General features: G+C 39.5%; 1 protein-coding gene across 2 annotated transcripts in view; it reads left to right on the top strand.

Annotated features, from left to right (window-relative positions):
• Positions 1–11,616: 11,616 nt before the first annotated feature.
• The window catches only part of CNOT6 (CCR4-NOT transcription complex subunit 6), a 1,957,714-nt gene continuing 1,942,717 nt past the window's right edge, over positions 11,617–26,613 (top strand). The window contains exon 1 of one of the 2 annotated variants that reach the window (XM_044068935.1): positions 11,617–11,871. The gene's annotated coding sequence lies outside the window, so the exon portion shown is untranslated. The remainder of the gene's footprint in view (positions 11,872–26,613) is intronic. The other variant, XM_044068934.1, reaches the window with a different exon arrangement.

Below are 26,613 nucleotides of genomic sequence, written 5' to 3'. Positions count from 1 at the left end.
GGGGGTTGTGGTGCTTCTCTCTCCGGTCCTTCTTCCTAGCTTCCCTCTCCTCCAAACCCATAGAGAGAGTTTGAATCCCGGGAGGAGGAGCGGGAGCAGGTAGAGCAGGTACTGCAGGAGCGAACTACCAACGGGGTGGAGGCCAAAGCTGAGTCCGGGGGTAATAGTCCCACCAAGACCAGCTTCGACCTCCACTCCTTCAATGCCCTGGGGTTGAACCCTGCACAGACTGAACATACAGAAGTGAGGTGTTCAACCCCAAGGCATCGAACGCACCGAGTGTGGCCATCCGCAGGGGACAGCTTATGGCCACACTCGGAGCATTTCGAAAATATCGCCTTTGGGGCCTCAGACATTTTTTTTTTTTTTTTTTTTTTTAAACAAAAAGAAAACTAACAAGTTAACAACCCAGTCACACTAAAGGCCCCAAAGAAACCACGCGCACACAAGCTACGCTACCAGCGAGGGGAGGGAATTACAAAAAAATAAGTAATTTAACCAAAAATTAGTTCAAAGGGGTGAGAAACCTAAAACTTTCACACAAAAAACTATTTGACAAAAATACCCTTAGTAAAATACTAAAATAGCACTTAGCTGAAGGAGCTCAAAGATCCAGCTGTCACCATGAACGCGGCAAACTAGATCTGAGGTCATGTAGGGACAGCAGGGCATTATGGGTGAGGGGAGGAGCTAGGAGCTCAGATCCAAAGCTGGATAAACCATGCCGGTTCGGATCCGATATCTGATCCATACCCACAGGTTGCTGACAAATGAATCTCCTACTTCAGATCTATAAACTCACCCCAGGGGTTCCAACTTGGCTAAACTTGAAAGGGCCCTAGGGTCATCAGCCTAGTAACCTATGATACTCTGAATATTTAGGGAAATTTTGGACAGCTTGTGGAAAACTTAAGGGTAAATTAGTCTAATAAAACAGGCCTGGCAATATGAAGGGAGGGAAAAACAGTCATATGGTATATTTAGAGAGAAAGTCCAAGAACGAATCTGACAGAAGGAAGTAAAGAAAGGAGACCAAGGAGGTATAAGAAACGAAAAGGTACTTGTTCACATTTACGGTAGAGTTTACCCTAGTTTGGAGCAAGAACAGACACAGATTTTAGCTAAGAAGTCTTTCAAAGTGGTTTTGAAAAATGGGAGGGAGGGCATCGACCCAATGGATACAGGTAAAGGAGTTCCAGGCCTTAGCAACCTTGTACGAGTACAAACAGGCCCAAGCAGATCTGATTGGTTTGTAAACAGGGCTGCAATAACCATCTGGGAACATAATTGTGTAGAATGTTTTTTAGCGCTGGACATATTGATACTGGACAATTTTATAGGTGCCAAGAAGCTGTGTTATATGTTAGTTGATGATTCAGTTCCAACCAATTAAGGCTTCTTGGTGCAATACAGTGGTGGGGTCTGAAAAGGGGTATTTGCTGCAAATTTCATGGCTTTGTGATAGCGTTGTTCAAGTTTTAATTTTTATGATGCCTGGAGGTTAGTAAGGACGGCAGCACACTAAAGAAGTCTGGGGAGGAGATTAGTGGCAAGTGTAGTTTTAGTTGTGCCGGTGAGAAGGTTTTTGGTTCTATAAAGTATGTCTAGTTTTTCAGGTCGAATGCAAGATTACCATCCACTATCACCACTAATAATTTGCTATGAGAAGTGACTTCAATGGTTGTATTATTAAGAGAGAGAGGACTTAAAATTTTGTTTTTTCATGAGAAGGATTTGGAGAATAATGTAGTAGTTGGTCTTTTTTGGGTTGAGCATGAGTTACGAGTTCCAAAGCCATGTGGGTAGTTAGAGGGCTTTGGCGAAAATGTTAGAGAGGAGGGGACCACGGATAGAATCTTGCAGTACACGGATGGTGACTGGGAAGTTAGGACAAAGCTTGGAGTGCCACTTTACTGTTACCTACTGACCGGTAGCTTTTGTACAACAGAAGGGTGGGCTGAGAGACCTAGTGAGGGTATATGAAGTAGAAGTTTGCTGTAACAAACTGTAATGAAGGTTTGAGACCAGTCTAGAAATAAGGAAGAGACCAGTCTAATATCATCTCTAGGTTTGACACCATTTATATTAAGAGGACAGTGCTAGTACCATGGAAAGGACGGAAGCCATGTTGTGTAGGGGACATGAATTTTTCCTGCAACAGATATTCAAAAACAATTGCTAGACTACATTTTTCAAGCATTTTGGCAAGGAGAGATAGGATTGCTATAGGTTTAAAGTTATTAATGTCTGTTGAATTTCCTCTTTTCTGCAGAGGAATAATGTATAACCTTTTTTTTTTTTTTTCCAGAGACAGGGAATGTGGAACTCCTGGACTGATCTATTTAGAATAAAAAACAGGATAGGCAATGCTACTGGCTGCCGTTTTTGGTACTCGCTTGGAAGGTCATCAAGTGAAGAGCAAGAGTAGTTTTATACAGTGGCTGTTGGGCAGACAAGTCTATGCAGTACTGAGCTGTTAATTGATACGTATATGTACTGCTACTGTTCTGATTTACGATACGTTATTATATCTGGCTGTACATCCATTCATAGAAGGTCCTTTTAACAAAAGCTTTCCATGTACGTAAAAGGTACTGTATGCACTGCACTGTTGATAGAGTGCAGTTGTGGTTACATAATACTTGTCTACGTGTGCGTGGGCCAGTGTTTGCAGGTTAGGTTTAGAGTAAGGGGATAGACGCAGTGCACTGCATATTTGTTGTTGTATGTGGTCATTGTCTGAATGTCTTGTACATCTTATCGTGTTGCGGAAAGGTTTTCCGTAATGTAAGGTGGCAGGTTAAGCACATGGTGGTGCAGGTACCTACATATATGTACACACATGCACGGTACATAAATATGGGTGTAATCACTATAGATGACTACACACATGCACGGTACATACATATGGGTGTAATCACTATAGATGACTACACACATGCACGGTACATACATATGGGTGTAATCACTATAGATGACTACACACATGCACGGTACATAAATATGGGTGTAATCACTATAGATGACTACACACATGCACGGTACATAAATATGGGTGTAATCACTATAGTTGACTACACTGAAGATCAACCCATATACCATGATGCAAAAGTAATTGAACAGAAAAATATGACAAAAGATTTTTGTGCAAAGGCAGATCACAGTACAGTTGAGATACCAGAATAAGCCATCTCTAACGTGGAAGTGCACACATAGGACAAGGAGCCTTGCGCCTCTGCAAAAACACTTTTTGCATGTATGGGTAATATTTTTTAGGGTTTCAGTGCTTTTGCATTTGGTTTTTAGTTTTTATATAGTCAAGATATTTTGTTCATCCATCTGGCGTCAGGCCTTTTTTTTTATTCAACTACCAGTATAGAATTACAATTACACATACAGGGAAACTATCAAGGAACGACAGACTCGGTAACAAAACCAGGAGAAGTGGAAGCTACAAAACAAAACAGGCTAGAATTCGATTGTGGTACACAGGAGAAAGGGTCTCAACGTTAAAAGAAATGCATCTTAATAGCAGAGGAATAAAAACCAAACACCACACAGCATGTCAGAGGAACCGAGGCTGCTGTAACGAGAGTTTCTAATAAAATGACAACTTGGAGATTTGCAGACAATCTTTACCACTAGGGACCTGTACAGAAAAAGTTATGGCCATATAGATGGGACCATCTGAGTGGACAAAGAATAAATGTAGTTAAAAGTTTAAAATATGTTCAGGTTGATGTGATAAAACAGTGAAAAGTGAAAACAGCACAATGGTGTGAGTATTGTATTTTGTAACTTCAAAAACAAAACATGGATTTCCATGGATGGCTATCCCACACCCAGAACTCAGGCAAGGCCAAATACTTGCACGCTGGACTTGTCCCCCCAGCAATACAAAAAGAGCCTTTGTAAAAGCCAAAGGTGTACTCCACTTTACAGTGTTAGCACCTCATCTACATGGAATCCCATTACCTTTTCAGAGATAAATGAATAAAATACAAGCCTCTGACGTGCTGGTTGCACACCAAGACGACATAACCATTCAGAGAACAGAAAGTCTGTTGTATCTGAAGTAAATGCAGAGTTAGAATCTGTAAAGCAGGCAAAGTACCAAGAAAAGTAAACAGTACGATGGGAATCCAAGCACAGAGTACTTGTCATAACTAGAAGCCATAAGAAAGTCCCGTGTCCACCATTAAATAGCTGAAAGCTTTCTGTAGCCTAGCTAAGTAGTGTAGAAAGTCTGCTCCTAATCTGGCAACCACCTCTTGCCCTCTGATCTTACAACTGGGGATGATCACCCTTACAACTGGGGATGATCACCAAGGTAGAGTGGTTTTCTTAAGTCAGACAAAAGATTTCATGACCTAAAAATAAAATTCTGTAGTCTTAATTTTGTGATAAATGAAATCAGAAATCACTAAATAAATATTTACCCTTGCTACAATGACCAATGCATTTTTTTCTAAATGTGTCGAGTATTCAAACATTACCCCCCCCCCAACTTTTTAAACACAGAATATCACTTTTTTTTATTGAGAAGAGAATTTAAAAAAAAAATGTTAAATGTCTGCTTTACAGTTTGAGGGAAAAAGTTATTTGACCCCCAAAACACTTTTAATGTAAACAGGGTGGCAATTTGTGGCAGGTAGGTAACAGTTACTTAACAAGCCATCCTTACATCTCACAATAACATTTCCATAATAAACTGTATATCCAAATATCGCACCTCCTTCTGGAGTCCATTTGAACATACATTTCAAAATAGAGACTTGTTCTAATCTCCCAACCGCGATACTGTTTCTATCCATAACAAAATATACAAAAATAAGAAATCTATCACTGTCCCATATAGGCAGGCTATTCAAAATTATTAAAATTTAAAACATTCAAATGAAACTGCAGTAGCCTTTCCAAATTTTGGAACCAATTCCTTATGAGACTTCTCAAACATGGCTAATGGCTCGACTAGATCCTTTTGAACAGATAAGGGATCTAAACAGTTCTCATTAGTGTCTTTATGAATCTTGGCCATTAAATCTACAAAATAAACATTCTAGACAAAGTTTTACTTGTGAAAAAAAAAAAAAGTAGTTCCTGAGATTGTTGCAAACTGCCCTTCCATGCCCTCACCACAGTTGTATTATCTATACTTTCGACTCCTAATTAGTCGGACCTCGTGCACGACAGTAATGCACTACTCATTTGTGAACTATTTAAATTCTTTGCGCATTAATCTTCTGAATAGGGGTAAATTCTTGTAGCATAAAATGTCATTTGGAGGACCAAATCTGTATGGAACAGGGACTTAATGTTCAAATTTCTAAAATGCTGCACAGCAGACCTTTCCCAACCATGCCATCAAAACTCGATACCTTTACCACAGAATGAGGACGACGGACAACACCATCAACTAGATCAGCCAAACGGCCATTAAACCAAAAGAAATTTGGACCCCTTAACATTTCAAAGATTTTCAGTCTAACATATCAGACTTGGAAAAAAATAATCTGTTCAAAGAACCAAAGTAGTTATTTAATGGGAAACAGGAGTCAGCAAACACCAAACAATATCCTTTTGTCAAGTTTTCAGCGGAGCAACGCACACATTCCCTTCTTTACCCTTCCTCAATATAAATCCAAAACGCATGCCTTCTGGATGGCTGCCAAAATATTCTTAGTCAACCAGCCACATGTAGAAAAGCTTTGAACTGAACAGAATATTTATTAAAACACAATACCTGAAAAGTTACACAAATAGGTTATATGTACATAAAAAAATACACAAAAGAAGGGAAACCAGTATTATGAAATAAAACACAGCTGTTAGGAGCCTGAAACACCAGCAACTTTTAATTAAGTCAGTTAAATTGGGTTATAACTGGTAGCCTTATGCCACCAAGTTATAATATTTGAAACAAAAAGACCACAATACAGAGGCATTTCACTAAGTGAAAGAAAGCAGCACAGATTACTACCAGTCAAAACCTCCAAGCCATAAGGCAATTTGTAGGAAACCAGGCAGTTAAGTTTAGTCTCTGGTGGCTCAAATGGACAGGTATCCAACCCAGGTGCACAGCTTCGTGGAGAGAAAAAAGGATTCCATTCAGTGTTACTCACCACTAGCACACCCAGATGTTATGGACTGAAAGTATTTCTCGTGTTAACAGCCTTAACACCCTTTAGTACAGTAACCATTTGCTAGACTGGAAAGACATTTTCTTCAAACAAAAACCTACTATCCCCTCTTGTTCTGGCAGGCTTAAGAAACGCATGCCACCACTGAGTTGAGTGACAAAGCTAAGAACATATCCAGCCAATACAGTATAGATTTCTTGTAGAAGATGCCCCAAACATAGTGGAGTTGGGGGATACATCCCATATCACTGCTTAATAACACACAAATCCCCATTATCTCCACAATTCAAGGGGAGGGGGGAATTCTCCCACATGCAAAGCTTACTCATGCTTTGTAATGCAAAAATCTTTACTCCCACCTCCACTATTAACAGTAATGCAGAAACAGGCTTTCAAAGACTAGACCAGGAAGGATGACAACGGCACGGTCCTTTATCAACGTTTCAGTTTTCAGCCATCTCTACACAATTAAACAGGCCTGGTCAGATCCTCCTTCCTCCGTTACGTTTTTTTCTGGAGAATACCTGGCTGGTGAGCAGTCTGTCATCTTGGCAACAGCAGGTTCCACCCATTCGATTGCTAGTTTAAGTTCTGTAAAGAAGTCTCAGAGGCAATCCGTAAGGTACAGCTCACAAACACTGGGAAACATCTTTTAACAACCATTCTTTATTCTAGCATTACTAACAATTTTATTTACTTATGTATTTAGTATTTTGATAACTGGCTAGTTGGGTTTACCAAAATGAACCTTTACAGTCTACACTAACAAATTAACATTAATTTATTTACTATTTGACTGGGAAAGTCCACTGGGTCAGTAACCCAGTTTCAGTGGAGGCCCGGGGAGAAAAACTTCATTTACAGTAAAACATTTAAAAGACAGACACATTTTACATTATTTAAAAGTATGATTTTTATACAATTTCAGTAGTTCGTAATAAGCAAAAAATAAGTAAAAAAATATCCAGTCAGCGTGTAGGCAATGGATATTCGATTTAATCAGTTCTCAGTTCATCTTTAGACTCTGATGGGAAAGAAGCTAAAAACAAAGTTATTTATATTAATATATAAATCAGTGCAAAAATGCAGAGTAACAAGAGTTAGCTGGTTAAAAATATAGTCCAGTTACACAACAGAGACCTAGGATTAGTTCTAAAGCAAACGTTAGCTGGTTAAACGTGGTTAAAAATACAGTCCAGTTACACAACAGAGACCTAGGATTAGTTCTAAAGCAAAGGTTAGCTGGTTAAACGTTGTTAAAAATACAGTCCAGTTACACAACAGAGACCTAGGATTAGTTCTAAAGCAAACGTTAGCTGGTTAAACGTGGTTAAAAATACAGTCCAGTTACACAACAGAGACTTAGGATTAGTTCTAAAGCAAAAGTTAGCTGGTTAAACGTTGTTAAAAATACAGTCCAGTTACACAACAGAGACCTAGGATTAGTTCTAAAGCAAACGTTAGCTGGTTAAACGTGGTTAAAAATATAGTCCAGTTACACAACAGAGACCTAGGATTAGTTCTAAGGCTGAAAATGATTTGGGCCATATAGGCAAGTTTGATTTTCAAGAAAGTGGTGTTTTAATGTATAGCTGAAGGACTAACGAATCAAGTGAAGTAATGGGGGAAAGTAGGTTATTCCATAATTTTGCTATGGAGCAGGAATATAAACTTTGACCCACTCTTTTGTTGAATTTAGACACATGCAAAACTTGTTTGAAGATCGAAGTTTCCTAGAGGCTATGCAGAACTGGATGCATATTATATATATTAGTACAATATTTTTATATTATGATTATATCATATGCATTACGAAATAAAATATGATATTACGATGTATATTATGGATAGATTTTAGTTTGTGAGGAGTGGTGAGTTGTGTGTACTGCAGGTAATGGGGGAAATTGAGCCACTTTAATGTATCAATGGCTTGACAATGGTGTGTCTGGTGTGGTAGGCCACAGGCAAACTTAGCTATTTTGTAATAGCATGGTTGTAATTTGTTGCTCAGAGATGTGTGCAGGTTTGTGAAAATGGAGAGCTATATAGGAGGGAAGGCAACAAGAGAATGCTAGCCAGTTTTGTTCTTGTGGGAGTAACTATACACGATTAATGTCTGCAAAGCTTATTTATTTTTGTATTACATTGAGTACATGTTAGTTTGTTCTGTAGAGTAATGCCTAGTAATTCTGCAGTGTGCACCACTTCTATTTCAGTTTTGTTTTGGAAGAAAGTTTTGAAATCTTGTGGGACAGGTTTGGATGAATATATCAGTAGCTTTGATTTTTAGGGGGTTTAGAAGTAATTGCGCATCATGCAACCATGTTTATTTCTGAAAAAGCATTGTTATTTTTTTAGGAGGTCTTGGAAATTACTGGAAGAAAACATGATGGTAGAATCATCCGCATACTAGATATGGGAGCTCTGAAGGGAGGCTGTGTGGAGATTACTTATGAATACTGTACATTAAAAAGTAAGGGACCCAGAATAGAGCCTTGGGGAACACCTATATTATTTACCAATCTTTGGATAGGTCTAGTAGGACTACAGTTCTTAAAAAAACAGCGTCCAAAGCTCTAGTCACAGTGTCAGTAAAGGAATGTAAGACTGTAATCGAGAACATTTAGCATAGAATATTAAACAATTTCTGAAAATTTAGAAGCCTTAAATTATTACCATTACTATACTACGTAATCTGAGCAATGTAAAGGTGCCAATATGTTACAGCACTGGATTTAAATATATACAATTTGAAACAAATCGCTTCAAAAGCTTTTCCATACTTACTGCAGTTTCTGATATACAAGACATGCACAATATTCACAACGTTAAATTTAACAGTCTACAAAACTAAAGTGTCAAGGTTATTTAGGATTAACAAAGTAGTTAAACTTGGTTACTAATAGTACTAAAATTAAAAGTGATTTCTGTACTTTTCCATTAAGGGGCAGCAGTGGTCACCAAACATAAATGGGGCAAAATGTAACCTGAAAACACCTGGTCACCAGTACCCCTTCCCATCCAGAAGCTGTCAGCACACTGACGATACTACCTTGTTCATGCTAACAAAGCTGCAAGGGTTTGCCAGGAATTATGCAAAGTACTTTCAACATGAGGAATGATTCATGCTGACGATACAGTTTGAATGAAGTGATGTAAACAGCAGAAACCATGGCACAGGGTTTGTGAAATATTTAATGTACCAAAAATTAGCTGAGCACTTATTTGCAATTGGCATTAAATGCCCTCTGGCAGCATTTGCGTGTCATTATAAAGTGGGTGACATGTCTGTTCTTTGTTACATTTACTGGACTATATTACAACACCTAGTCTTCTGTTTCAGACTTTGCGCCTGGATCTTTACAAAGCACTATTTCAGTGGTGCTTACTTCGAGGTTACATTATAACCCTTCTTGACGAGTATGTGATGACATTTCTTTGCCTGCTGCCCCCTTAACAAAGGAGTACCGTGACTTCTTGCACAGTAAGAAAAAGGAGAGAGGCTGGTCAGAAGATAAATTGGTTGAATACTGAATAATAAAAAGGGGGCTAGTTGCAGTTTAGTGGTGTGGGGTACTTGTCAAGATGAAATAAAGAGAAGCTTGAACCTCAAAACATTATTTCATTAAAGTATACAGATAAATGGTTTGTGATGGCTGAGATATACTTCAAGATGGGGGCTTGTTACAAAAACATGCATTTAATGGAAGTCTGTAAGGGATTAGTGATTTTAATTACATGTCTCAAATGATGTTTGGGCAGGACATCATAACAGAATTGATATTCCATACAACAGATGCAGTTTCAGAGAATACTTGTTCTGTCTTAAGGACGATTAGCCGTGGTCTCAAAAGAAGCAGGTACTTGGTTAGATAAGGGGTACTGGGTTTCTGTTACTCTGACCTTAAGTAACACGTATACTTGTATAAATCGATAGTAGAGGAGATATTTTCTATTGCTAGTAGGCCACTACAATGTGATAACGAGTGTTTTATACAGCAACAGAGTCTGACTTTTCAGCACACAACGTTCAGATGACACCACTAACAAAATTGCGATAAGGCAAGCAAGTACACGTGGTTTTGTGTTGTAGTCAAAGACTTTTGACTATATACCTCAACAAGCATTGCAAAGTTATAACAATTGTGAGGATACAGACCGCACCAGTGTGTTTGCATACTATCCAAGAGCTGCTACATATCACTGCCACCACAGCACTCAAGTTTAACAAGGGATTTGGTCTACTAAAACAGGAGCGCTCTTATTCCCCTCCAACCCACCTCATTAGTACTCATTTAGTTCCTGCCTTCTAAAATTTTAGAGCCAACAAGCACATACGTGGGACATATTTGGTGCAAACGTCAGATTTTGCAGGGCAAGACATACCCATGGTCAGTACAAAGGACAGAATTTCACTGTTTTGCCTAAATAAAAGTTTATTCTTGTAGCATTTTACTGGCTTATTCTGTTTCTTATAGCATTTAGATTTTTCATATACAGAAAAACTGTTTTATGCAACTATTACCTAAAATAGATTAAATAAATTTGTCCTAAAATCTCAGGACATTTGCCATTTTTACAATTTTTTTTACAGGACACAGCTGCCCTAAGAGGGACTGCCCCTCGCAGTGGGACAGGTGGTAACCCTAACTTAATGGATTTGCCATCAGCTCCCACCAACAATAACTCAACCATAATACCACACCAACTAACAATGCTAAAACATACATCTAGATACTTATTTTGCTGAACAGCAGCCAAATCCCAGGAATACATACGCCTTGCAAATAACCTAACTAGTAGCCAGAGCTACGCTTCCAACCTTAATAGTGAGCTACCAGTGTAGTACCTCGAAGGCGGTTCTGCGCACTTTAGGGCGTGTCCGCATTGATTGGCAGGTCATCACACATCTGAGTGACAAGGTATGCTAATTTCCCCTGTCCTAAGCCAAGTACTTTTTTAGAAAAACACCTTACATTCAGCATTTCCAAAATGACGTTAACATCACTGACAGTTAAACAAGCGTAATTGTACTGTCTTTTCACTATAATGACATCTCTTAATACACCGATCAAGTGCCATACAAAAACGTAATGTAATAATAGAATTCTTTACAAAATAGTAACAATCATTTAATGCACAACTTCCTGCCGCAAAAGAACATTTAACTACTGGTTTAAGACATTGTTGCCACCTATTCAAGTTATTCATACGAGGTACTACACTGGTAGATTGCAGGCTTAATTTACACAAAATATAATATCTTTAAACAAGAAACTATGTTTTTATTCCACGCTTCTCCTAACAAGTCAGGTACTGTACATTCTCCCGTAATACTCACCAATAAACCGGCCTTACAAAGATAATAGAAAGGGCTCACTATTCAAATACATAACACACTTCTAACAAGCTATGACGTCCCATACAGCGTCGTCGCGCAGAGTTTACGTACTGTGGGGCGGTCCGCAGAGCTGTTGTTGCTGCCAGTACAGCTTCTCGTGCACCGCCATCTGTAGAAAAATTCTCGTATTCTATATAGCTGCTGCTGTAAGAGAGCGCATGGCAGCGGAGGGAGGGAGGTGTAATCACAAGATCAGCCAAGAGCAACAACACAGCAGCAGGGAGAGCAGCTCTTGAAGCCATTGTATTCGTATATATTGAGCGACGGCACGGTTAATAGAGAACGGGGGCTGTCGTTTTGAACGGATTGGGAGATCAGGTGTTTTTAAAGGTATTGGTCGGAGGAAAGGGGTGCGGGTGGGTGTTAAGGAGCACTTTGGACGGGGTAGTTGTTATACAACTAATATTGACTTGATGACAAAAGTCCGTAGCATATTTCAAAATTTATGAAGCATACATTGCAAAATCGTTTGTTTTTGTTATGAAGTTGGGGTGTCGACGTTTCTGGACAACATTGTTAAACTTTGTCGTTATTTAAAAATGTCTGCAGTCGTATTGAAAGTACCCATAATACGTTTACAGATTTAAAATGTTTGTTTTGTTGAGTAACTCTGTAATAAAAGGCCTGATTTTTTTTTTGGGGGGGGTGACTCAACTATATTCTATTATAAGTTTCATTATGTAGTTTAGTTTTCCAAAAAGTGTTTAATTTTGTTCTAAATTAATTGTGTTCTGTATTATATTTTATTTTTGTTAAAAAAATTGTGAAAACTAGACACTTGTATTTTATTTATGTTAAGCTCGCAGACTTTCACGATTTAAGTTTCATTATTTCAAGACGGAGGCAAAAAAATTGTATAATTACAAATAATATATTGTATATGATGTGGTGAAATTGCACGTGGTATTATGTAGTAGATGCACAATATTTAGTTGCAGGTATGTACTGGGTTGACCCACCCCCACCATGGAGCAGAATAGTCTGTAAGGCATATTAAAAACTGTTGTAACTTGTGTGCAGTATAGGGAGGATGATTCTGGCACTGTGTGTTGAATGGTAACAGCTGATTGCATAGCACTTGTCCCCGTGCAGGCTTGATCATTTCTGCAAACTTTCATACAGTATTCTTAAATTGGTGTCCCTTACTAGGTTAGTGGAGCTAACCCTGTCCACAAAGAATTTCCCATAGTTTTAGATAGGGTAATTGACACTCATGCTTTCTTTTTGCTTGACATGGTTATGTCAGTGATTGCTGTCATGCTGTTTGTATATATGGCAGTGTTTGTGATGGTACATATTCTTAAGCTGTTAATTGGGTTATCATGCTAGACTAGGAACCTTGGACCTTGTGTGTGGGTATATGACTGTAAAAAGCAAATAACGTGAAAGTTGTTAAAGAGGCTTATTTCTTTGTTATAAATGCACACTGATTATTATTGTGTGTGCTTTTTGAAAACCTTATTAATTACATTTTATAGATTCCTAGATGTTTAAAGTCTATTTCACTGTAATTCCTTTACTGTACGATCACATATTATAGTGGTGATAGTTGAATGGCCTTTTTGTACATTCTTGGTACATGCTGGGTTGCTCTTGCTATAAATTTTTAAAACAAAAGACTAGGAGATGCTTGTCCTGGTCTCTCAACCCATTTCCCTGTTAGTGGGTTAACTGCAAATCCTGCTTAATCAGTTTTTTTTTTTTTTTTTTTATGCTTGTATTGCTGTCATGAATCATTTTAGCCCACTGTCTCGTAGTGTGAAGAATCTGTTTTTGAGTTGTTATTACAGCCATCCTGTTGTACAAAAATGTATGTTTTCATAATATTTAATTCATGTGGATGGTATTGAATTCACCTGTTTGTTTTTTTTTGTGCGTGTCTGAATGTGTTAAATGGATGGGTAGATCATCTGATGGAATAGGTGTGTGCATTGTGCTGCTACCAGAGTAATTTTAGAAAGTCTTGCTTTGTGTGATTGTAGTTAAACTTGTACTGAAAGTGTGCGTCTTAAACATGTATGTAAGAAAGCTAATGGTGAAAGTGGGAGTGGTGTTTTATTACGTAATTAAGTTTTGTTGAATAATGAAGTACAGGTCCTGTTTTACAAAACTAGATTCAGTAGTTCCGCGGATGTTTTTGTACTGTAGGTCTACCTCAAAAAATGCTTATGGGGTGGCCTTTCCAGTCAGGTCTGTTGTTAAGACCAGTCCATTTGAAGCAATTTCTGGTAGTACCATGTTCTGACTCTTTGGTAAAAGTGAAGGTCTGTACTTTAATCGGTTCGTGCTGTTTTATGTACTCTTGATCTAGAGGCATCACTTTATTTGACTGTATTTCCTTGTGGGTAGTATTGCATATAATGCAATGTCTTTTGTTAAGAGGTTGACTGAATGGAATCCCATAAACTGAATGTACTAATGCTTTTGCAGAAAGTTTGGGTGATGTGAAAAGCTCCCGAGTATGAGGGTGAAAGTAACCCCCCCCCCCCCAAGTATGGATTACTGCACTCTGAAAAATGTTCCTGTATATAGTATCGTTATCCAGAGTAACCCCCCCCCGTGTGGATTACTACACTCTCTGTATATAGTATCGTTATCCAGAATAGCCCCCCCACGTATGGATTACTACACTCTCTGTATATAGTATTGTTATCCAGAGTAACCCCCCTCGTATGGATTACTACACTCTCTCTGTATATAGTATTGTTATCCAGAGTAGCCCCACCCATATGGATTACTACACTCTCTGTATATAGTATATTTATCCAGAGTAACCCCCCCGTATGGATTACTACACTCTCTGTATATATAGTGTCGTTATCCAGAGTAACCCCCCCGTATGGATTACTACACTCTCTGTATATATATATAGTATCGTTATCCAGAGTAAACCCCCCCGTGTGGATTACTACACACTCTGTATATAGTATCGTTATCAAGAGTAACCCCCCCTAGTATGGATTACTACATTCTCTCTATATATAATATAGTTATCCAGAATAACCCCCCCCCCCGTATGGATTACTACACTCTCTGTATATAGTGTCGTTATCCAGAGTAACCCCCCTCGTATGGATTACTACATTGTCTGTATATAGTGTCGTTATCCAGAGTAACCCCCCGTATGGATTACTACACTCTGTATATAGTATCGTTATCCAGAGTACCCCCGTATGGATTACTACACTCTCTGTATATAGTATCGTTAGCCAGAGTAAACCCCCTCGTATGGATTACTACACTCTCTGTATATAGGTTCATAGGTTAGTACCCTCGTATGGATTACTACACTCTCGAGCCATTTTAAGCCTATCCAGAGTAACCCCCTCATATGGATTACTACACTCTCTGTATATAGTGTTTGTAAGGCAAACACCTTAACCATTAGGCCACCCTCCCAACCCTATAGTATTGTTATCCAGAGTAACCCCCCTTCGTATGGATTACCAACTCTGTATATAGTATCGTTATCCAGAGTAACCCCTGTGTGGATTACTACACTCTCTGTATATAGTATCGTTATCCAGAGTAACCCCCCCTCGTATGGATTACTACACTCTCTCTATATATAGTATCGTTATCCAGAGTAACCCCCCCTCGTATGGATTACTACACTCTGTATATAGTATCGTTATCCAGAGTAACCCCCCCTCGTATGGATTACTACACTCTCTGTATATAGTATCGTTATCCAGAGTAACCCCCCCCGTGTGGATTACTACACTCTCTGTATATAGTATTGTTATCCAGAGTAACCCCCCCTCGTATGGATTACTACACTCTGTATATAGTATCGTTATCCAGAGTAACCCCCCCGTGTGGATTACTACACTCTCTGTATATAGTATCGTTAGCCAGAGTAACCCCCCGTGTGGATTACTACACTCTCTGTATATAGTATCGTTAGCCAGAGTAACCCCCCCGTATGGATTACTACACTCTCTGTATATAGTATTGTTATCCAGAGTAACCCCCCCGTGTGGATTACTACACTCTCTGTATATAGTATTGTTATCCAGAGTAACCCCCCTTCGTATGGATTACTAACTCTGTATATAGTATCGTTATCCAGAGTAACCCCCCCTCGTATGGATTACCAACTCTGTATATAGTATCATTATCCAGAGTAACCCCCCCCCCTCGTATGGATTACTACACTCTCTGTATATAGTATCGTTATCCAGAATAACCCCCCCATATGGATTACTACACTCTCTGTATATAGTATCGTTATCCAGAGTAACCCCCCTCGTATGGATTACTACACTCTCTGTATATAGTATCGTTATCCAGAGTAACCCCCTCGTATGGATTACTACACTCTCTGTATATAGTATCGTTATCCAGAGTAACCCCCCCTCGTATGGATTACTACACTCTCTGTATATAGTATTGTTATCCAGAGTAACCCCCCATATGGATTACTACACTCTGTATATAGTATCGTTATCCAGAGTAACCCCCCCGTATGGATTACTACACTCTCTGTATATAGTGTCGTTATCCAGAGTACCCCCCCGTATGGATTACTACACTCTCTGTATATAGTATCGTTATCCAGAGTAACCCCCCTCGTATGGATTACTAACTCTCTCTGTATATAGTATCGTTATCCAGAGTAAACCCCCCCCCCCGTGTGGATTACTACACTCTGTATATAGTATCGTTATCCAGAGTAACCCCCCCTCGTATGGATTACTACACTCTCTGTATATAGTATCGTTATCCAGAGTAACCCCCCCCTCGTATGGATTACTACACTCTCTGTATATAGTGTCGTTATCCAGAGTAACCCCCCCCTATGGATTACTACACTCTCTCTATATAGTATCGTTATCCAGAGTAACCCCCCGTATGGATTACTACACTCTCTGTATATAGTGTCGTTATCCAGAGTAACCCCCCTCATATGGATGACTACATTCTTTGTATATAGTGTCGTTATCCAGAGTAACCCCCCTGTATGGATTACTACACTCTTTGTATATAGTGTCGTTATCCAGAGTAACCCCCCTGTATGGATTACTACACTCTCTGTATATAGTATCGTTATCCAGAGTAACCCCCCGTGTGGATTACTACACTCTCTGTATATAGTATCGTTATCCAGAGTAACCCCCCCTCGTATGGATTACTACACTCTCTGTATATAGTATCGTTATCCAGAGTAACCCCCCCGTATGGATTACTACACTCTCTGTATATAGTATCGTTATCCAGAGTAACCCCCCTCGTATGGATTACTACACTCTCTGTATATAGTATTGTTATCCAGAGTAACCCCCCTTAGTATGGATTACTAACTCTGTATATAGTATCGTTATCCAGAGTAACCCCCCCTCGTATGGATTACCAACTCTGTATATAGTATCATTATCCAGAGTAACCCCCCCGTATGGATTACTACACTCTCTGTATATAGTATCGTTATCCAGAATAACCCCCCCATATGGATTACTACACTCTTTCTGTATATAGTATCGTTATCCAGAATAACCCCCCCATATGGATTACTACACTCTTTCTGTATATAGTATCGTTATCCAGAATAACCCCCCCATATGGATTACTACACTTTCTGTATATAGTATTGTTATCCAGAGTAACCCCCCCTCGTATGGATTACTACACTCTTTCTGTATATAGTATTGTTATCCAGAGTAAACCCCCCTCGTATGGATTACTACACTCTCTGTATATAGTATCGTTATCCAGAGTAACCCCTCCTCGTATGGCTTACTAACTCGCTCTGTATACAGTATCGTTATCCAGAGTAACCCCCCCCATATGGATTACTACACTCTCTGTATATAGTATTGTTATCCAGAGTAACCCCCCCTCGTATGGATTACTACACTCTCTGTATATAGTATCGTTATCCAGCGTAACCCTCCGTCGTATGGATTACTAACTCTCTCTGTATATAGTATCGTTATCCAGAGTAGTCCCCCCCGTATGGATTACTATACACTCTGTATATAGTATCGTTATCCAGCGTTAAACCCTCCTCGTATGGATTACTAACTCTCTCTGTATACAGTATTGTTATCCAGAGTAACCCCCCCATATGGATTACTACACTCTCTGTATTTAGTATTGTTATCCAGAGTAACCCCCCCTCGTATGGATTACTACTCTCTCTGTATATAGTATCGTTATCCAGAGTAACCCCCCCTCGTATGGATTACTACTCTCTCTGTATATAGTGTCGGTATCCATAAATGTGCCATTTTCTTGCTTGTTTGTATTTACCTGGTATTACCCCTTTAATAATAACCTCCCCAATGTATTTTCTTTGTTATGGAGTTATGGGGGGGTGGAGTTGCAACTATCTGTTTGGGTACGTGTTAAATATGGAATTCTTACTGACACCCAGTATGATTTTTAGAACTGTTTCATAATGTTCTCATTACAGTCAGTAACTGTAAGTAATTTATTTACATTGGTGAAGGGCTTCATCAGGATATTTTTATTGCACATGTTCTTGTGTGTGTGTCACGTTGTGCTACTTTGGAAGATCCAAAATGGTGATAATCAAACTGAACAGGATACCTTCGGTTAAGAACTACTGCATGAATCAGTTTTCCAACTCGTATTTTCTGTCTGTTTCATCATAAATAATACGCATCTTTCAATGATTACCTTTTGCACTGAGGACCTTCTGTATAGAGTAGTTCCAGTCATAATTCACATTCTAGCAATGTTTACAGCATGCTTTCTCATGTTTATGTAGAAGGCTTGCAGCTAACCACTTTCAAACTTGGCTGTGGGAAAGACAGCTGCTCTGTTTGGTACATACCAAGAGCAAGTCTCTGAATCTCAGAGATTCGGATGAATATCTGATTCTTTGGGTTATGTGGTAGAACTACTTAAGGTGTATATACTAGGTCCCCACATGTCTTTGACAAATGCGATAGTGGGCAAGGCAGATAAGCAATTAAAAGCCTGTCATTTGATGGCCTTTCACATTGCTTGTGTTTTCCATTGCATGTCGCTGCAGTCAGTGTAGTAGTTCTTCATCTGCAATGTACACTCGCCCATCATTACTTGAAGTGTTTTCTAAAACCCTCACAGAAGTCCAACCATTACGAACGACATTTATTGCTCTATTCATCTGTATTTTAGTAGAGATCACCATTGCACATCACTTGAAAAGCAGATTGCTTAGCGGTCCTAACCTTTTTACTTTCTACTTTCATGTTAAACTGTTTAATAAAAATTCTATGTAACTTTTTATCATCATCATTTTGTTGCTTTCGTGCACTGAAGACAGCTGCCTGACTTTTCAAAAGGAGATTTAGTAAGGTTGTGTTAGGTTTACCTTTGGAAATGAGTCGAGTTTATTGTGGGCTTAAAAAGGATCTAGCAATTTGTATTTGTTTCATTGTCCAGGGGTAGATACTTTTGCAGTAAAGCTAGTGCTTAGCATTACTTGGTAAACTTGAGTGCTAGTAAAGTAGTCTTTTTAACTATCGCCTGTACGTGACCAGGTTTGTGTGAAATATTTTTAACCCCCCCAACCCCAGTGCATCTTCCGGTGGTATGTTCCATGCTTCAACGGAGTGTTAGTCTCTTTCAAAAGTCTGTATCAAATTGTGTTTATGTTCTATTGCAGGGCCAACCTTGGCAATTGTGGGGCCCATTTCGGACCATTTTGGTGAGGCCCCTCAGCCAAGTTCTCCATATGCTGGCTTCTTGAACATGCAATTGTTTCAAATTCAGTGTCTAGCATATAAAGTATTACTGTATGTTAAAACAAATAAATGTACTGATTTTATTAGCTTATTTTGTTCTCAGTTGTGGTAAAACAGACAGAGTCCTGCGTTACCCCAGATGGAGAATTTTCTGCAGTTCCTCTGTTTAAGGCTTGCTTACCCTACTCTGGCACCCCATTATGGTCCATTTTATAATGGGATGTTGCCCTGTGTAAAGATGTTTTTTCATTGGGAAGGTGTACGCTAACATACCAGTAAACCTGTTTCTCAAACTATTGTATCAGTGTCAGGATAATCTTGAACTTGTTTAGGAGGTAAAAGCTGAGAGGCCCCTGTGGGGGTGCTCTTTTGGGAATATGGCTGTAGAGATAGAGACAAAGGGTGGGTGTGTTTGTGTAATAAATCTCAACACAAACTGCATACGTCCCCCCCCTTCCATATTGTGTGTGACCACAAGTAAAATTAGTGACATGCTTTCATGTGTGTGTACACACAACACTGTCACAACCCGTGACAAGCTAGGTAGATCACAAGCTATACAGTCACATAAGTGTGCACTGTACCTTTGCCTGTAGGCACATTGGAGAAGTTCACCTAAGTGTGCACTGTACCTTTGCCTGTAGGCACATTGGAGAAGTTCACCTAAGTGTGCACTGTACCTTTGCCTGTAGGCACATTGGAGAAGTTCACCTAAGTGTGCACTGTAGCTTTGCCTGTAGGCACATTGGAGAAGTTCACCTAAGTGTGCACTGTACCTTTGCCTGTAGGCACATTGGAGAAGTTCACATAAGTGTGCACTGTACCTTTGCCTATAGGCACATTGGAGAAGTTCACCTAAGTGTGCACTGTACCTTTGCCTGTAGGCACATTGGAGAAGTTCACATAAGTGTGCACTGTACCTCTGCTTATAGGCACATAAGTGTGCACTGTACCTTTGCCTATAGGCACATTGGAGAAGTTCACCTAAGTGCTTTTCTGTTGTGAAGAAACCAGAGCATCTGAATACAATATAGAGACAAGGAGTGCATGCATACTCTACACAGAAGTAACCACAGCCAAGAACTTAACTTGTGAACCAAGTTGTGATGTGACTATGCTGGTCGCTGCACTACTGTGGTGGTAATTATTCGAATTTGCACAGTCTGCTCAAATTGCCACTTACTGTGTGCAAGGCCAGTGTTTGACTGCCATGAAAAATGAAAGAAGTTATGGCTAATTACTCTTCGATACACTAATCGAATTTAGTGCACTGTGCTGCACTGCTCCTGCAAAGCCAGTTGACTGTAGCGCTATGAAAGAAAGAGGATTAAGTCTGTTGTGTGTGCAGTCTATGTACCCATCAATTGCAACCATTTTTATCAACTGTAGATGCACCTCAGACATCTGGTCCTGAAATGTCACAGTAAAAGCAATGCAGTGTGCTATTCACAAACGGATGCCAGTCCTGCAAAACTAGAATGTCTGCTTGTTCTAAAGAAAAGCAGGATTGTAAGTTTCATCTGTAGACTGCCCCCATACCCGGCAGTTAATAGCCACTTTTGTTGTTTCAGTACAAATTTGTTTACCTGTGCCATTCTATGTGAGATGCACTCCAACTTCAGTACCATCTTGTAGACCCTCCAGAGATGCTAACTGTGCCATTTACAGATTCCTGGTGCTGTTGTAGCCATTTATCCTCAATCATTCAAAGTTACTAGATTATCTGCTCAGTTCCACCCACAGTGAATTAGACACAGTGCCTTTTGAGATTCTCTTAATTATTTATTGTGTAGATCATGGGTAGAACAAAGCAGAAAGCCCAGAAGTTAAGAAATGTGCGACACTCTTTCTTTACTGGACTCTACTCTACCACTGGCCATGGGACTGGGGCCCTGTTGGGCCATGTAGGTCCAGTGGGTTTAAGGCCATCCCTGTTGTCTACTAATTTTATATTGCTTTGTAATGGTCTGAGCTGTTTTGTGGTGGTGTAGTTGTTGTTCTGCCTGGTCATCCTTAAAATGGGGTCCAAGGACCAACCCACCTTGCCAATTTAAGTAGTAGAGCATCTTGCTTCCTAAGCTAAAGTATGGTTTCTCCATACTACCTTTTCTGTCATGTCACTAGTTTCCAGTACAGGCCAAAACTGCTCAGGCTTACCAAAAGCTGATGGACTACTTGTAAAACAGTAATTTGATCTGTCTTTTCAGACTGGTTAAACTGAACTTGTTTTTTTTTCTCTTTGTTTCCTTGCTGACAGATTAGCTATTTAATGACCCCCCCCCCATGCCCCCTGCGTACACAGGCTTTTAAGTGAAATGTACAGTGGTCTTCACAGTCTTGTTCTTGGCTCCCAGACTAAGGGAATTCCTTCCTCCCATAGGAAAATGTTTTAATTATCCAGCATTTAGTTTATGGTCTGCCTAAAACTCCGCTTCACTAAAAATGCAAAGTGTGACTGCTTTCTGAATGACTATCTAATTTGATCTTTCTCTCTTTCTGTCTCACACTTTTTCTGATAGATGAGCATAGGTGCTGTGAAAAAAAAAAATTATTGGTGCATTTACTTCCCTTACAAGTTCTGTGTGTGTCCGCATGCACCTGAGTTCTGGACAGTAAACCTTCATTTACTCTTGCATTTTTCAGTCTAAGGCAACTTACTGTGTCTACAGACATTTGAATTTCTCTGTGTGCAGTTTTTGTATACCAGTGTGTAGTGATGTATTTGAATATTCACACCTGAGCTGCATCTGCAAAAAAATGGTCCACTGACCTATGTGTCCTGCCTTTGCAAAGGCTACATGCTTTTGTGTGGTTGTATAGCTGAGATCTGGGAATGATTGGGATAGTAGTTTATAAAATAAGATGTCTACTTATGAAAGCCTGAACTTCATATGTAGCATCAGTGTGTGGTGTTCTAGCTTTGCATTGAGTCTTGCAATGCAGTCTTGATTTAAGGGCAGTTTTCTTCTGAAAAATGCGGTACAAACATTTTGGCGTCTTGTATGTTTGTGTACTGATTTGAGTAATTGAGGTGACCTTAAGACTGTAAGGAAGTGAGCTGGCTGTTTGTTTTATTGGTTTGAGCGCTAGGTGTTGCTCTTAACCATGGCAGGTTCAGGGGCTGGGGCCCTACATGCCAGTGAAGTAGCAGAGTCTGCATGATTTGAGGGCTTCTCTACAGGCTTGCCATGTTGTAGAGTCAGGTTCATGTCCCTGGACCATTTGCTGCGTATCCCCCACCAGTCTCCTTTGCAGTTGACAGTTCATGGTCCAGAGCCTATTGTCCAGGATGGATGAGCTGGTATTTGTTACTGACTGCCACTATTCATTGTCAATTCCTTTGTCATCTGGCTTGCAGTTTGATTTCCTGTGGCCTTGCCTTTGTGGTGAGATGGTTTTCTTTCTGTGATAAAAAAAAAAAAAAAGGATCCTGCTGCTCTGAGTGCAAGCTTGAATGCTTTTATTTAAAGTACTACCACTGGGGGAAGTAAATACCTCCTCCTGAGTTTGTGGACATAAGAGTATTTGAGGAGAGTCCCTTGCAGATATTAAAATGTAATGTTGTAGCTTGTTTGCAGACTATTGGAGCCTTTGTGAGTTTCTGAAACCAGACTGTTCAGTACAGAAGTTATGGCAACTGTTTAAAAGCTGTAAGGTAAATGATAGTGTTTGCAAGCATGATACTGTGAATACGTTTTGAGTAGTAGTGTTTCTGGCAAATTAACTGGAATGGTGCTTAAGTACACTTTTTGTTATGTCTGTGGTGCAGAAACTGTGGGTTTATTCCTACACTATGTAGTTGATTGCTGTGTATAAGGGAAGTGACCCACCCCTGAGTGTGTTGTCCTTTTGAAGTGATATTAAAATCGGTCCCAGCTGCTTGCGTTGGTGGTAGAGCTCCTGTGACACCTACCGAAAAGAGTAGGGAAGTTCCCCCATACCCTGGCCAAAGTTCCCCTGCTAGTGTAAATACCACTTCAGGTCTCCTCTGGAAAGAGGCTACCAGTCTTGTGGGAATAATCCAGTTAATGTTAATTCCAACACTTTATTGTACAGACCAAATTAGTTTTTTTGAGTCCTGATTTTAAGTCTGAGACGCTGATTCTGCCACCCCCACCCCGAAACCTGTTTTATTTTGAGGGGTATCTTTGAAATTACTCCTGTAACTGTTTCTCTGATGGATGCATTTTGCATGCTTGTATTTAAAAAGATTAAAGAATTACAGTAGTGTCACTGGGAGTTAAAGCAACTTGAACCAACAAAATGGATAAATGGTGTCTGCTGCAGTGTAGCCAGTTAGTATTTCAGAGAGAAGCTTCTGAAAATCTCAGTCTCCAACTTGATATCGAGGAAGTTATTGGTAACAAACCTCAGAACAAGTCTGCTTCTGTGTGCATTTATTCAGACTGGAGAGTTTATTCCTAACTTATCTGTGTTGCTTAGAAAACTACTTGTGCATGAGGTTCCATGATCTTGTTGTTCAGAGCAAGGTACGTTTTGTTGCAAGGTCCTATCCTTAAATTTTTGATTTTTCTCTTGGTTGGTTCGTTTACAAGTTGGCTCCTGACAAGTTTTAGTATGGTATTGTTTTGGAAGGCAGGCCAGCAGCATGTGGGTCTTGGGCTGTGACTGTTGGTATGAAATACAAAGAGCAATGCTAACATGATGCTTGAATCTTGCGTAAGCATCACAGATTGTAAAGAGAACGGGAACACAGTGTCTTGCTTGGACAGAAAGAAACCTGAAGTATATATCACTGTGAAATTTAAACATGGAAAAGTGGTTATTCTGTGTGATATTGCTGGCAAGAGTCCATTTTTTTATAGTGTGTGGATTGCTATTCAGAATATCTAGAATTTGTAAATTAAAACACTCTCTTGTATGACAAAGTACTGCAGTGATTTTAATGTGTTTTTAAAGCCATGTTCTTTCCTCATGGTATACAGCAGAAGGTAGTTTCTGTTTTAATGGTCTAAACTTTTACTGGTCTAAACTTTTAATAGTTCACTTGTGCAGAAATTTCAAACAACTGGGAATTTTAAACCTGCTGCATAAAGTTCATATCCACAAACTTGCATATTGAAAAATAAAACAATTTCAGTTAGAGACATCGTTGCTTTTGTTTCTATACTGTAATAGTGAAAAGTAATGTACCATTGCAACAGTCAGGACTGCTGCTTTCCCTATACTGATGGGTTGTTGGCTCATTGGCTCAGTTTAAATGACCTTTTACTTGTGCATTGGTGCAACTGCAGAGTGGCAGGGTAAATTTGAAAAGAAAGGCTGCTAAAATGTTGTGCTGTGATGAGCAAGTTTACTAAAAATTCATTTATAATAAGACCACAGGATTTTACTGTCTAGTCATTTTACATGCTGTAGAAAAACTGTAGATTGTACTTTAACTCTAGAATATATTGAAGTAAACAATACAGTTTACCAGCGTGCCAGAGACTGAGAGAGAGAAATTTGACACCTATTCAGATTGAAAACACTATGTCACAGAAGTTGTGAATAAATTATGGAGTAATTGTGTGAGAGTGATTATAATTGTGCCTTGCAAAGAAGATTGTAGCTGTAGGTTGAGATGTACGTCAGGAGAGCCATTGCCTTCAGGCCAGTCTGAAGTATTTAATGTGGGTGCATCCTTGTAGCCTTTTTGCTTTCAGCTTAGATTAGGGACAGGTGAGGGCAAAATTGGTCTGTATGATCTGCTACCCTGTCCATGCTGTGATCTCAATGGCTGCCCACAGAAGAGGTCTGGACCTTGGCACCCATGTCTCAGTAGTGCCGAATAGGATACTGGGCAGTATTGTAGAGATTTGTTGGTTTAGCTCTTAGCTGGAGTGCGCTCTGGGCAGTGGCTGTTTGGCCTCTCTGGTTGCATGAAATTACTTGGTGTTTTGTCACATTTCAAAGCTGCACAGCACGTATGTTTTTCTAAATTGTCTGTAGGTGTGTTTGATGTGGAAGAAGGTCCTGGTAATATTTTGTTCCTAGTCTCTCTAGGAGTCTGCTGTGACTTGTAAGCATGTATGGGTGGGTAGGGGGATGGGGAGAGTGCAGTCTTATTGATTTTGCTGCCCACTTTTTTATTAGGCTGGAAAAGCTGGGCTCATTGTGCATGTGCTGAGTGTATTGGCAGATTTTGTTTTTTATGGAGAGTGTTCCACTCTTGAGACGTGGAACCGGTTTAGTGGTTGTTTTAAGGGGGTCTGCTCTGCTGTTGTTTTTGGAAATGGTTTTTAGCGCAACCCTTCATGGAAATTGGCACTTTCAGTGCTCTACCCTGGTGAATGAATATAATTAAGTTGTGCCACTGGAATGAACAAAGGTGGAGCAGGTCAAGCTTCTAGTGTGATTGCAAGGTACTGCATCATTCATGCTGACCTGCTTGCAAAGTGTGCACTTAACGTGTCCTGAAATAATGCTAGAGTATTTTATGAAAATTTGTTGTGGCCAGTGAATAGAGCTGTGATCAGCAAAAGTTTTGAAGTACTCTGGGGAATTTAGGGTACCGTGATATGAATAAGCTGCCTGCTTGAACGTTATAACATGTACATTTGCCTGTGTGTATATACACAAAATATTAAACAAGAGCCTGATTTCACAGTGAGTGACAGTGTCTGCATACATACATACATTATATATATAAATATACGTGTGTGTATGGATTCACTTTGAAACATCGAATGTTCAGAATATAGACGTTCTGATCAAGACCAGAACATCGATGTTTCAAAATGACCCACAAAAACTGTTATGCTTTGCCCCCCCTACTTTCAAATTTCAACTCCAAGATCGCACTACAGTGGGGTAAGGGAAATCTCTCATTTACCACTATATGCGGTAGCGCTAAACGGGAGATTTCCCGTACCATACCTGCAATTCCAACACTCAGATGGCACACGCACAACATGCAGGGCACCTTGCTGCCCTGCATACAAACCCACAATTCTACATTTTCATTTATCTGGCACTTCCACTTTAAACCATCGATGTTCTGGTCTCTATGATCAGAATGGCTATGTTCTGAACATTTGATGATTTAAAGTGTGTGTGTGTGTGTGTGTGTGTGTGTGTGTGTGTGTATATATATATATACAGATATATATATATATATATATATATATATATATATATATATATACATATACACAATATAAATAAATATATATGTATGTGTGTGTGTGTGTGTGTGTGTATGTATTATAATATAATTTATTTATATTAGCCTAGTACCTACCTATGAAATCGGCCCTGGGGCCTGTACAAGCCCAGCCAAAAAGGTACCCTCGCTTTTGCCACCCAATAAAATTATTTTCCTGTGCCACTGTCGAGCAGAGCCACAGAGGTGATCCCTGGGGTGAATTTCCTATTT

This window comes from Protopterus annectens, chromosome 4.part0 (assembly GCF_019279795.1).
Source record: "Protopterus annectens isolate FY-2018-M chromosome 4.part0, PAN1.0, whole genome shotgun sequence".
Taxonomy (NCBI): Eukaryota; Metazoa; Chordata; order Ceratodontiformes; family Protopteridae; genus Protopterus; species Protopterus annectens.
Note: the sequence above shows the minus strand (reverse complement) of the source record. Positions and strands in the feature narration are given on the sequence as shown.